Source organism: Haplochromis burtoni, unplaced genomic scaffold (genome assembly GCF_018398535.1).
Source record: "Haplochromis burtoni strain Fernald_Lab_line unplaced genomic scaffold, NCSU_Asbu1 Contig_123, whole genome shotgun sequence".
NCBI lineage: Eukaryota > Metazoa > Chordata > Actinopteri > Cichliformes > Cichlidae > Haplochromis > Haplochromis burtoni.
Genome location: NW_024582484.1, coordinates 581415 through 591675, shown reverse-complemented (window position 1 = coordinate 591675; position 10261 = coordinate 581415). Strand labels below are relative to the sequence as shown.

The 10261-nt window shown below is 45.3% G+C and overlaps 1 protein-coding gene across 1 annotated transcript in view; it reads left to right on the top strand.

The window, feature by feature from the left end:
- Positions 1-1445: 1445 nt before the first annotated feature.
- The window catches only part of si:ch211-137a8.2 (uncharacterized protein LOC777613 homolog), a 35236-nt gene continuing 26420 nt past the window's right edge, over positions 1446-10261 (top strand). The window contains exon 1 of the mRNA XM_005929353.3: positions 1446-1661. The gene's annotated coding sequence lies outside the window, so the exon portion shown is untranslated. The remainder of the gene's footprint in view (positions 1662-10261) is intronic.

The window sequence follows — 10261 nt, the reverse complement described above, 5'->3', positions numbered from 1 at the left end:
AAACTCAGAGAGTGACATGAAGACGTATATCACACGGACAAAAGAAAGGAAAGAAAACATCAGTTCATAAAGGACTGCGAGTTTTTTCCATGGTGATGTTGTCACTGCGCGAGTGCTGAACAAACACCTTCCCCTCTGCACATAAAACGCACAAAGGTGTTGTGCCTCCGCCTGGGCATGTTTTCACACAGGGGTCAGGACGGCGCCGGGAAATGAGGCGAGGCCGGCAACACGGGCTTCACTTTTCCTTTTGTGGCCTTTGAATGTTTTTAATTTCAACAGTTATGTACAAAAAGACCAAAAGCTATAATTAAACTACACAAAACACTGAAAAATGAATAATTATCTGAAAACAGCCTCAAATCTGGTGAAACTGCTGGTTCAGGTGGACGCTCACATCTCCATCCTGGAACGTTTCAATCCTGATCATGAAGCAGCTTCATGAGACACAAACACCACAAAACATAAAACCAACACTTCAGAAAGCAGCACGTGTTTGTGCTCGAGTTTTCCTCACAGTCACAGATATTCATGGATTTTAATAACAGCTGATTTGTCTTCAGTAGGGATCTGTTACCACGGCAACCCAGAAAACAGGGCTTTAAAAAACTCTTTGAACCGAAAACACAAATGTTTTCTGAGCTTTCTGCTGGTTAAAACTTACAAAGTTTTCAGGGCTTGACTTTAACTTTATATAATTAATAGCAAGATTAAAATAGTCTGTAGCAGTCAGCTGTGTGAGGAAGTCGAACTGAGCTCTCCAGGGTTCAAAGGTCGACTTTTTCATCCACTAACAGTGCAAAAACTAAACATTGTGTACATGGATGTGTTTTAAAACACACGTGAAGTGTTGTGGCTGAGCTGGAGAGGAGCAGGTGCCCGTAAGCACAAGTGTTGTGTTGTTTTCATCATAAACGTGTTGCTGTGTGTGACTGTGTTTCAGGTTTTGCTTAAAGACTAAATGTGGTTCAGTGTCGGTGCTTTGGCAGCTCAGGTAAGCACAACAATACCTGAATAAGGTTTATAATTAACGCTGCGATTATAAATGCTGCATCATCACATGTGAGGCCTTGGAAAGTGTGTCTGCTCATTAAAAATTAAGCTGCGTGTTTACAGTTGTGAGCTAGATGGTTTCTGAGTTTTATTGCTTTATGGTTTGATTACAAATTGAAAGCAGGCCAGACTGACGTGGCCACGTCCCATTCCGAACTCGGAGCACGTCTATGCGTCCTTGACAGACACCTGTGGACCGAGGCAATCCTCAGACAGACTAAACACGAGTGAAATAAAGAGCGAAAAGCACAAAAGCTTCACGAGGACGTGAAAGGTCGTGGTTTTCTGAGTAAGGAGGCGAACGAGGACAGATCAGAGGAAGGTTTGGCACAGAAATAGGACCCAGGAAACCAAAATAGGACGAGCTATTGCAGCGTGATGCAGGTGACCTGCAGCAGGTGTTTTTGTGTGCGTGCGTGCAGACAGGTCTGTGGAGGGGGCGTGGCTTATAAACTACCTGCAGCAGGTAAGGTTCGGGTTACCTGCAGCGCTCCAGTCTCTGCTCCGCTTTGGAAGAACATAATTCAGTGTTTGCTGATGAGTTTGTTCACTTATCGCTCAGCCGGTCAGGAGCCCAGAGTCGCAGAGCGGAGATCATCCACCCGCAGGTGAGTCGGTCATTACTCACACCTGCGGCCTCTGCACAGCGTCTCCTCACAGCCTGAGCTTGTTGGCTGGTTGGTTTCTGGTTGTTTGTTTCTGGCTGTGTGTCGCGTGAGAGCAGACTTCAGTAATCACTTCCAGCGAAACTCCATCAACGCTCGTGTTGTTTTCAGGAAACATGCGAGACTGTGATGTGTAATTCATACCTGCGTAAGAACTGGTTTTGTGCACGCGCGTGTTGTTGGATGCAGGGCTGCTGGGAGTGTGTCCGGTGTCCGGTGTGCTCTCCCGACACGAGTTTGCGGAGGTGCGTGCGTGAGTGTTTGGTGTGCAAATGGTCCTGTTGCCTTGGTTACAGTGACATCACGCATGCTGCTGGGGTCACTTCAGCTTCACACGCACTTAATTTAAATGTGCATACATATTTTTAAATCTAGTAAATGCTTTGTTATTGGCGGCGTCTGCGGAGTCCGCTTCATGATCCAGCAGCGCCGTCATGTTTGCGTCACTTAACCTAATATTGACTTAAACTAACACCAACCTGTGCAAACCACCTGAGGACAAAACCAACACTGATACGGGATTTTGAAAACAAACTCTACACATCCTTAAAACTTGTAAAAACATTACATATGAACTATACGTATGTTATATTTAGTGGATGGTAAGAAGTTTGTGAGCGTCGGGCGGCAGCAGCATGTCGAACAGCCGCTCACCGTCTGTTTCTGCGCCGTTTTAACCAAAACTGGATCCAAACTGGAGGTTTTGGTGCCGTTAGCTCGGCTCTGTTTCACGCTAACTGGACTTTAGATCAAAGGAAAGTTTGGCTATTGGAAGTTTTTTGTGCTGCACGCTTTTATGAGTTTGAGCAAACATAAAGGAGGAAGAACATAAAATGGAAACGCTGTGATAGATGGTTACTCTTGTTCTGCCAACCATTCATTAACCAAGTACATTGTCATTTAAATGTTGCACTGAAAGTACAAAGAGCATGAATTTGCTTACTTTACTGCAATAATATGATCGACTTCAGTTGCTGCTGCCTTTGGAAGCCACTTTGAACCCCCCGCCCCAGCTCTTTCATGCTATCTCTAAAAAGGGCCATAAACGAGAGTCTGCAGCACTGTGACATACTGCAAAACAATCTTAAAGAACTTCCCACTGTTACTCCTGACACGTGATGACTGAAAATATTCAGATTAATGAGTTTAATGTTATCATCTTCTTAATCTAAAAAAGTCAAACTGATTTAAAAACCTCCCAAATCAGAAGATTTGCTACATTTTAGTTTTATATCACTTTGAACTTGTTATCTTTAGCTGACCAAAGCACCCTGGACTCCAGCTTTAAATCCAAACATTAAGCTTTCTATAAATTTCGATAAGTTGTCTTCTCTCTCCCATGTTTTGCACAGTAAAGTATTATCAACAGGTCTTGATCCACTCCAAACATAAGTGTACGTTCAGGCGCACCCTCGGCTCCTCCGGTCTGTGTTGACTGGTTCGCTGCAGGAATGTGTGGCTGTGGTTGAACAGCTTCTCCACCCAGCGACAGCAGAAAAATACTCATACCTACTGTGGGCGTCCGACAGCAGGCTGATCCTCCGCCACGCCTGAGCTAAGAAACAATTAGATGCACGTTTGTCGGTCTCTGAATTTTTCCACCAACCGAACAAACACAAGCCCGTCTGACACCACAGGGCAGCAAACACTAGAGTTTATCTACCCAAAATGAGTAATCAGTTAAAGGAGGTTTGCTTTGTGATTAAAGATTTAATCTTGCAGTCCGGATTTAAGACCTGACATTATGCCTCAACACTGAGCGTGCCAGCTGGTCTTAGACATGAGTTTAGGGTCAGCTTGATGACTTCAACCCATCTCAGATCTAAAAGTTGGCTTTTCTAGGTTTTCCTCCTTTGCCTGGTTCATTTTTTTTCTTCCAGGTTTTGTCAGATTACAGCATCTTTATTTTCTAAGTTTTCGAACATTTCATTGTTTAAATGTTTAATCAACAAGTCGTGTAAAAGACTGGTGACCCGTCCAGAGCGTACCCTGCCTCTCGCCTTACGGCAGCTGGGATGTTGACGGCCCAAATCGTAGACGTGGACAGCAGGCAGGATTCAATAATAGGTGAGCTGCTTATTTACAAGGGACAAAACAAAGTCCAAACTAATGAACCACAAGTTGTACGTGCAGACACTCTGACAAAGGCCAACGACTGCACAGAAAAGCAACCAGACACACTGCTGGATGATACTACAGCAGGGTGGGCAACTCCAGGCCTCGAGGGCCGGTGTCCTGCAGGTTTAGATGTGTCCTTGATCCATCACAGCTGATTTAAATGACTAAATCACCTCCTCAACATGTCTTGAAGTTCTCCAGAGGCCTGGTAATGAACTAATCATGTGATTCGGGTGTGTAGACCCAGGGTGAGATCTAAAACCTGCAGGACACCGGCCCTCGAGGCCTGGAGTTCCTCACCCTGCTCTAGAGATAAATAACCACCAGAATAAAACAGGAAGTGAGAAATGATAACTAAACGGCGAAACGCAAAGACATTTACTTGAGACCAGGGACTCGAGAGGATGGAACAAGAAACTCTAAAGTATAAACTAAACGCTAATACAACCAGGAACAGAGAACTCTAAACTCGGTACACTAAAGAAATGCACGAAGCACCAACTCCGGGTCAAAGGCCGAGCACCGTGACTGCTACAGCATGACTAATTTCTCCCTTTCTGATTGTTGGTGGATGCTCACAAAACAAGGATTCGCTGTTCTCCAGGTGTGCGCTACGGTTTTCTTTCACCTTGCAGAGTTAAAAATGTTTGACTTGAGGTTTTGCTGTTCGGTAAAGTCTGGCGAGCGTCAGCTGAGCTGCGAGCTATGACTCAGTCACCACGAGCTAAACCCTTCACGGCTCCGATGATGCCCGGGTGTCTGTTTGGCAATTACTTTGAGTCAATGTCAATTTGATCGGTTTAAAGTCCGACATTAAACAAATACCTGGAAGAAGTGAGGCGCCACCTGCTCTGCTAATGTGCTGCCAGAGTGGGCATCGGGTCGATACTGCGTCCTTGTACAACCTCGAGCCTGAGCGCGTGCAGCTGTGTCAGGTTTAAGATTCTCAGGTTGTATGTTTTGGTCACATGTTAGTGCCGCTGATTCTTATTGAAAAGCTCTGTAGTTTAAACCTGATGGCTGCAGACTTGCGTTATACGGCTGTCCCATGTACGATGTCATTGATGTCACTGTGGATAACTAACCAATCCCTCACCTTATTAGATGAGGAGCTAGATCTGACCGTGCAGGCTTAAATTAGCTGTTAAATGTACTCGGTTGGCTGCTGTATGAACTCTGAGGGGAAGGTGACCGTGTCGCAGAGCACAGGTGAGGTCACCTGCAGCTTTTAATTGTGTGACAGATCACATGACTGTCTACAGTTTCACTTCAGCCTGAGGTGTTCAACGGTGATTGGACCTGATGGAGTTACTGGAGAGATCCGCCTGACCCTGAAGCTCCAGTGTTTGTCGCTTTGAAATTTAAAAGTGAAGTTATTTGATCTTTAAAGGAAACTTCTTGTATTTAAGATAATTTTGAAAGCTTGCAAATGTGACTGTCAGCAGAATTTGAAGAGACATTTTTGACTTTATCTCCAAAAACGTCCCAGCAAGCACACTTGAAACGAAGCTGCTGTCTCTCACCTCCAACATCATTCTGAATAAAAACCTGTGAGAGGAGTCTGACGGCAGCTGGTCAGTGCTGAGATGTTTGCTGGGTCTGGGCTGTGTTGACCGCAGTTCTACTGAAGTACTTTTTTGTACTAAACATGGGCCAAAGACCTGGCAGGTCATTTTAGAAGGGATCTGCTCTGATCCCCTTCTTGTTTGCAGTGGTGACAGACTGACAGATGGGGTCAGGCAGGAGTGTCTGTGGAGCTGGCGAGCCGTAGTGAGAGTGGGGAGCAGGTGGGAAAGAGCCTGGAGAGGTGAAGGAATGCTTTGGAGAGAAGAATGGAAGTCAGAAGACCCAAGATAGAACACGTGTGAGTGAGATGGAGACGTGCAGTGTGATAGTGAAGGTAGACGAGTTTAAATACCTGGATTAACAATGCACGTGAGTGGTGAAGAGATTCCAGGCAGGGTGGAGTGGGTGAAGACGAAACAAAGACGATATGGTGGGTAGTGTCTGAGGAGCTGGAGGCTGAGCTGGAGGCAGCAGAGATGAAGCTCAGGTTGAGTGGTTTGGAGACAAAGTTAAAGAGGTACGGCTGAAACGTGGACTTGCAGAGGAGAGTGGCTTTGTTGGACGAAGTACTATAGACGTGTAACGGTCTGTACGAGCTAGCAGCTAGCTGTGAAGCTGACGTGAATTCTCCAGAACACAGCGTGTTCTTCCTGTATTTACTTTTGTTGCTCCGCCCCAGACACATCTGGCCAATAAGCAGACTGAACATTGTCACGTGGTTTCAGTGACATTTCGGTTCGCTTGGAGTTTTCTTGAATTTTTCTCAAATCACGAGAAAAGTTTGCAAACTCAGAGTAAATGACCTACAGCCGTGAAAACGCCCGAGTGACTTCTTACTGCTGCAGAGCTGCTCTGCCATTTTAATCCAGAGGTCTGGATTTAAGAGGAGGGAGTCACTTTGATATTTAAGACAAAAAGCAGCATTTTTCCTCTTTGTGAAGCTGCAGCAAACAGCAGATTTGTCTTTATGAAATCATTCACCAAACAATCATCTCATGGTTTCAGCTCCAAACAAACACTTCTGGGTCTTCGAGTCGAGTGTTTTGTTTGGAAGGAATGTGTGTGGATGATGATGCTGATTACCGATGTTTGCTGTCTGGAACAGTCGGTGCATTTCTTTGAGCCCTGAGATCAACCTGCTTAGGAAAAGCCAAAATACTGAACCTGAAGGAGAGGAAAACCACAGGAAGGGTAAGCGGAGCAGGCTCCGAGTTGATGAGCGTTTTCTAATGTGTTTCATTAGAGCAGCCGAGGCTGCTGGGATTCATTATGACTCAGATGATCTTCACAGTGTCCCAAGGCTCCGCCCACCCCGAGGCGGCGGGCCGCTCTGACTCTCAGCTAGCTAACATCTGCAGGCTAATGTCCCCTCTGATGGCCATAACAACACATAATGTTTTTACACCATTAAACAGCCTGTTTCCTTCAGCTTTATGGCTGCTGTTACCTGCAGCCCTCTCACACAAACACACTCGGGCAGCCTGCAGACCCACACGAGCTTCCTTTGCAGTGTTTACTGTCAGGATGTGGCTGAAAATTGCACTGATAGTTCAGTGAGGCAAATGCCTGAATAACAGCAGTGCATCTGCAGCTAAGTGCCGCCTGGAGGGATGTGTGTGCGAGCCTCGGTGCTCCACGTTACCGGATGAGGTTGCATCAAAAGTCGAGCCAGGTCCAGACTTTTATTTATTGTAACTGCTGTTTCCCTGCTGTGCAAACACAGAAGCCTCTTTGAATAAATAGTTTAATCAGGATGTTTGCAAAGCTGATTTAATAGTCGGTATATTGTGCTCAGCTTTCTGGTTTCCAATCTAATAGTTGAAGTAAAACGTTTGTATTTAAGAACTGCTTAAAAACTTTATTGCCTTCTTTAACTATCAGTTTAAATGTGTGCTGCTTGGAAAAAGCTTTTGGGGTTGAAGTACAGCCAAATAAAAGTGTTACACACACCTTGGAAAGCTGGATTTAAGGTGTCGACACCTGTGCTTATGCACTCGGCCTCCAGAGTTCCATGACCTGCTTAAAGAGACTGTAATGCAAGTTTACAGCCAGATGTTTGACATTAGAGTAGCTTTGCATGATTCAGAGTTCACATTGATCCTCATTCATCTTACCTGGGCCTTCGTGCAGCCACTTAGTCCATCCTCTGCCTGAAACAAGATGTTTTAGCTCATCTCTCTTTACGCCTTTACTGGGAAATACTGACATGCAGTCTTACACCTCATAGAAAAGCCATTTAGAGACACCTGATCTCTTCATTATGAAGGTGAAGTTTGAAGAAAGGTCACGGGGTCGTAAAAGTCTGATCCAGAAGTCTCCTGATGTGTATAAAAAGTATTATAATGAGACGTGTAGAGACCTGCTGCCTGCAGATAACATGGCAGTAACAACGGTCGTTTTTAGGGTCACGTGTGGAAAGACGCTTCTCCGCTCTGTGATCCTCTCGTCTCAAACGCTCGCTCCTTCCTCTGCCTTTAATTCATCGCAATCCGCCGCCTCGTGACACCACTTCCAGATGAGTTGGTTTAACATTCAAATCTCCAGAGCGGCATTGGTGTATTTGGGTCACGAGATAAAGATCTATGCAGTAAAAAGAGAGTCCTCCGACACCTTTAGAAAGTCCTTTTTTCTGTCCTGAGACCAAACGGGACATAATCACTGAGCCTGAGTTATGAACTCACATCTGTCCGATGTGCTGAGAAAACTGAGACTGCTGTTTTTGCATTTTAGGAAAAATAATCTGGGGTTCGAGTCGTTCGGTTTTAATGCCACGGTGTGAGAAATGACGCCTCGGTGTCTTTGCAGTACAGCAGCTGGCGTCAGAGTGCCAAATAAAAGCAGGACGCTAACGACTCGCTGGCCTCGACTGAGACGCTCTCCGGGGCAAATGTAATTATCTTGATTTATAAACGTGTGTTTATCGCGGCTCCGCTGGCCTCTGTGCTCCATTAAAGGTGTTAGATGCTGGTTTGTAAAATCAACATGTCAGAGCCTCGTTAATTTTTAAGAACCGGCCAAAATGATCACTAAGAAATGTGCCTTTCAGCCTCCTGTGGCCTCCACAGAGCGAAATCTGCAGGAAGAAGAGTTTGTGTGTGGATGTGGAGGGGAGGGGCTTCCTTTTAATTAAGCCTTGCAGAAGACTATAATGGCGATGTCATTGGTCTGATGATTGGACTGAACAGACCACAAGTTTTACTTCATGTTTCTTTCTAGTCTTCTATCCACATGAGTCACTCGGGTTGGATCAAATGCGTCTAAACGAGACATTCCCGAGACACAGTCTCGCAGTCGTGGGCTCTTCTCCTGGTAGGACACGCCACAACACCGTCACCTAAGAGGCCTCCAGGACCAGAGCCGCCAGTGGAGGCCTGGGTGGTCCAATTCCTGTTTGAACGGGCCATGGGTGGCTGCTGATGCCCACGCTGCCTGCTGTACTTCTGGCTTTGTGCAGTTTCTAAGAGGAATCGAACTCGTCAGTATTCGGCTAATTTCATTTAAAAGGATCATTGTTTCCGTCCTTCACAGCAGGCGAGTGCATCCTTTTTGTATTTGTGGGGCTGAATTTTCTTTCTCTTAAAGACTTTAAATCCACACGAGTCGCTCCACATTTAATATAAAACATTTTGGTTGTTTTAAACTCCATTATCTGCTTTTGTCTGAACAGTTTGAAAATTAGACAAAAAGCTCTGAAGAAGGTTTCAAGTCGTACATTTGCTCTGTCTGGCAGTCAAAACTAGAATTAAAGTGATTGAGGCTTAAAGCTTTTATAAACTGGATTTTTTTTTTTTTCTTCAAACCCACGTGTCTCTGCATCACTGCACGTTCACCACAGTCGTGCTCACGGAAACATCTGTTTGCTTTGAGTTTCCTCCTGAGGAGCTCTGTTCATTTCTTAAAACATTCAAGATTCAGCGGAGTCACAAAGTAAAGCTTGAAATGGTCTCTGGAAGCTGTCGGTGCTCAGTGTGAGCCCAAAATGTGTTTCTTGAAAGTTTATCTGAAGACTTTGATCTGTTGTTATCAGCTTCGGCCACAATCTGGGTTGAGAACACGAGAGGGAAAAAACGGGGAGAAATTTAAAACTTTAAGCAAATCTCCAGAGAAGAGCTCTTGCTTTTAGCTTTGTGATGTGCACTTTTGTTTTTTTCTCCTTTTTAAATTTGGCAAACGGAGGACGAAACCATCTCACGTTTTACTGAAGCGGCGTTTTCCTGCTTCAGCAGGAGCAGAGGCTCGTATTACTTTCCATCTGAATTACTTCACCATCCATTTAAACAGTGTTGCTGCCACAGCAGGACGAACCCGGGTGCACGTGAAGGTGTCGAACAGAAACCGTGACATTGAAGCTGTTTCCATTCTGCAGGCCTCGCTCTGTAATCCTCTGGCTCCTGTTGAACTGCAGCTGAGCTCCTAAGACGGCGCCCGAGCCTCGGGACAAGTTTCTGTACAATAATAACAAAACACGATGAGTCAGACTCAGTAAAGCCAAATGTAGCTCCCAGGTCTGAGGACTGCACCTTTGATTCTTCTTGATGAACAGCAGGTGTATTATTTGTCAGGTAGTTTTATTAAAGCTGCTCCAGCATCACAAACAGTCCAGAGGACCAGTTCAGGCTTTTATCTGGCGTTGGCGTTTTATCCTCAGTAGTGTCCAACTCGATGAGTCATAAAATAAATGATCCCCTGCACAGCTGTGTTCGTATCAGGCTGTAAACGTGTTTATTTCTGCTGTAAAGTCGGACATTTTAACGCGGGACTGTTTGACTCGCTGCTGGAGCCTCGTGTGGACATTAGAGGAACAACAGCTTCCTTCTTGGGCTCTGCCCGTCACTTCCTCTGCTGCGAAAGCTTTTCAG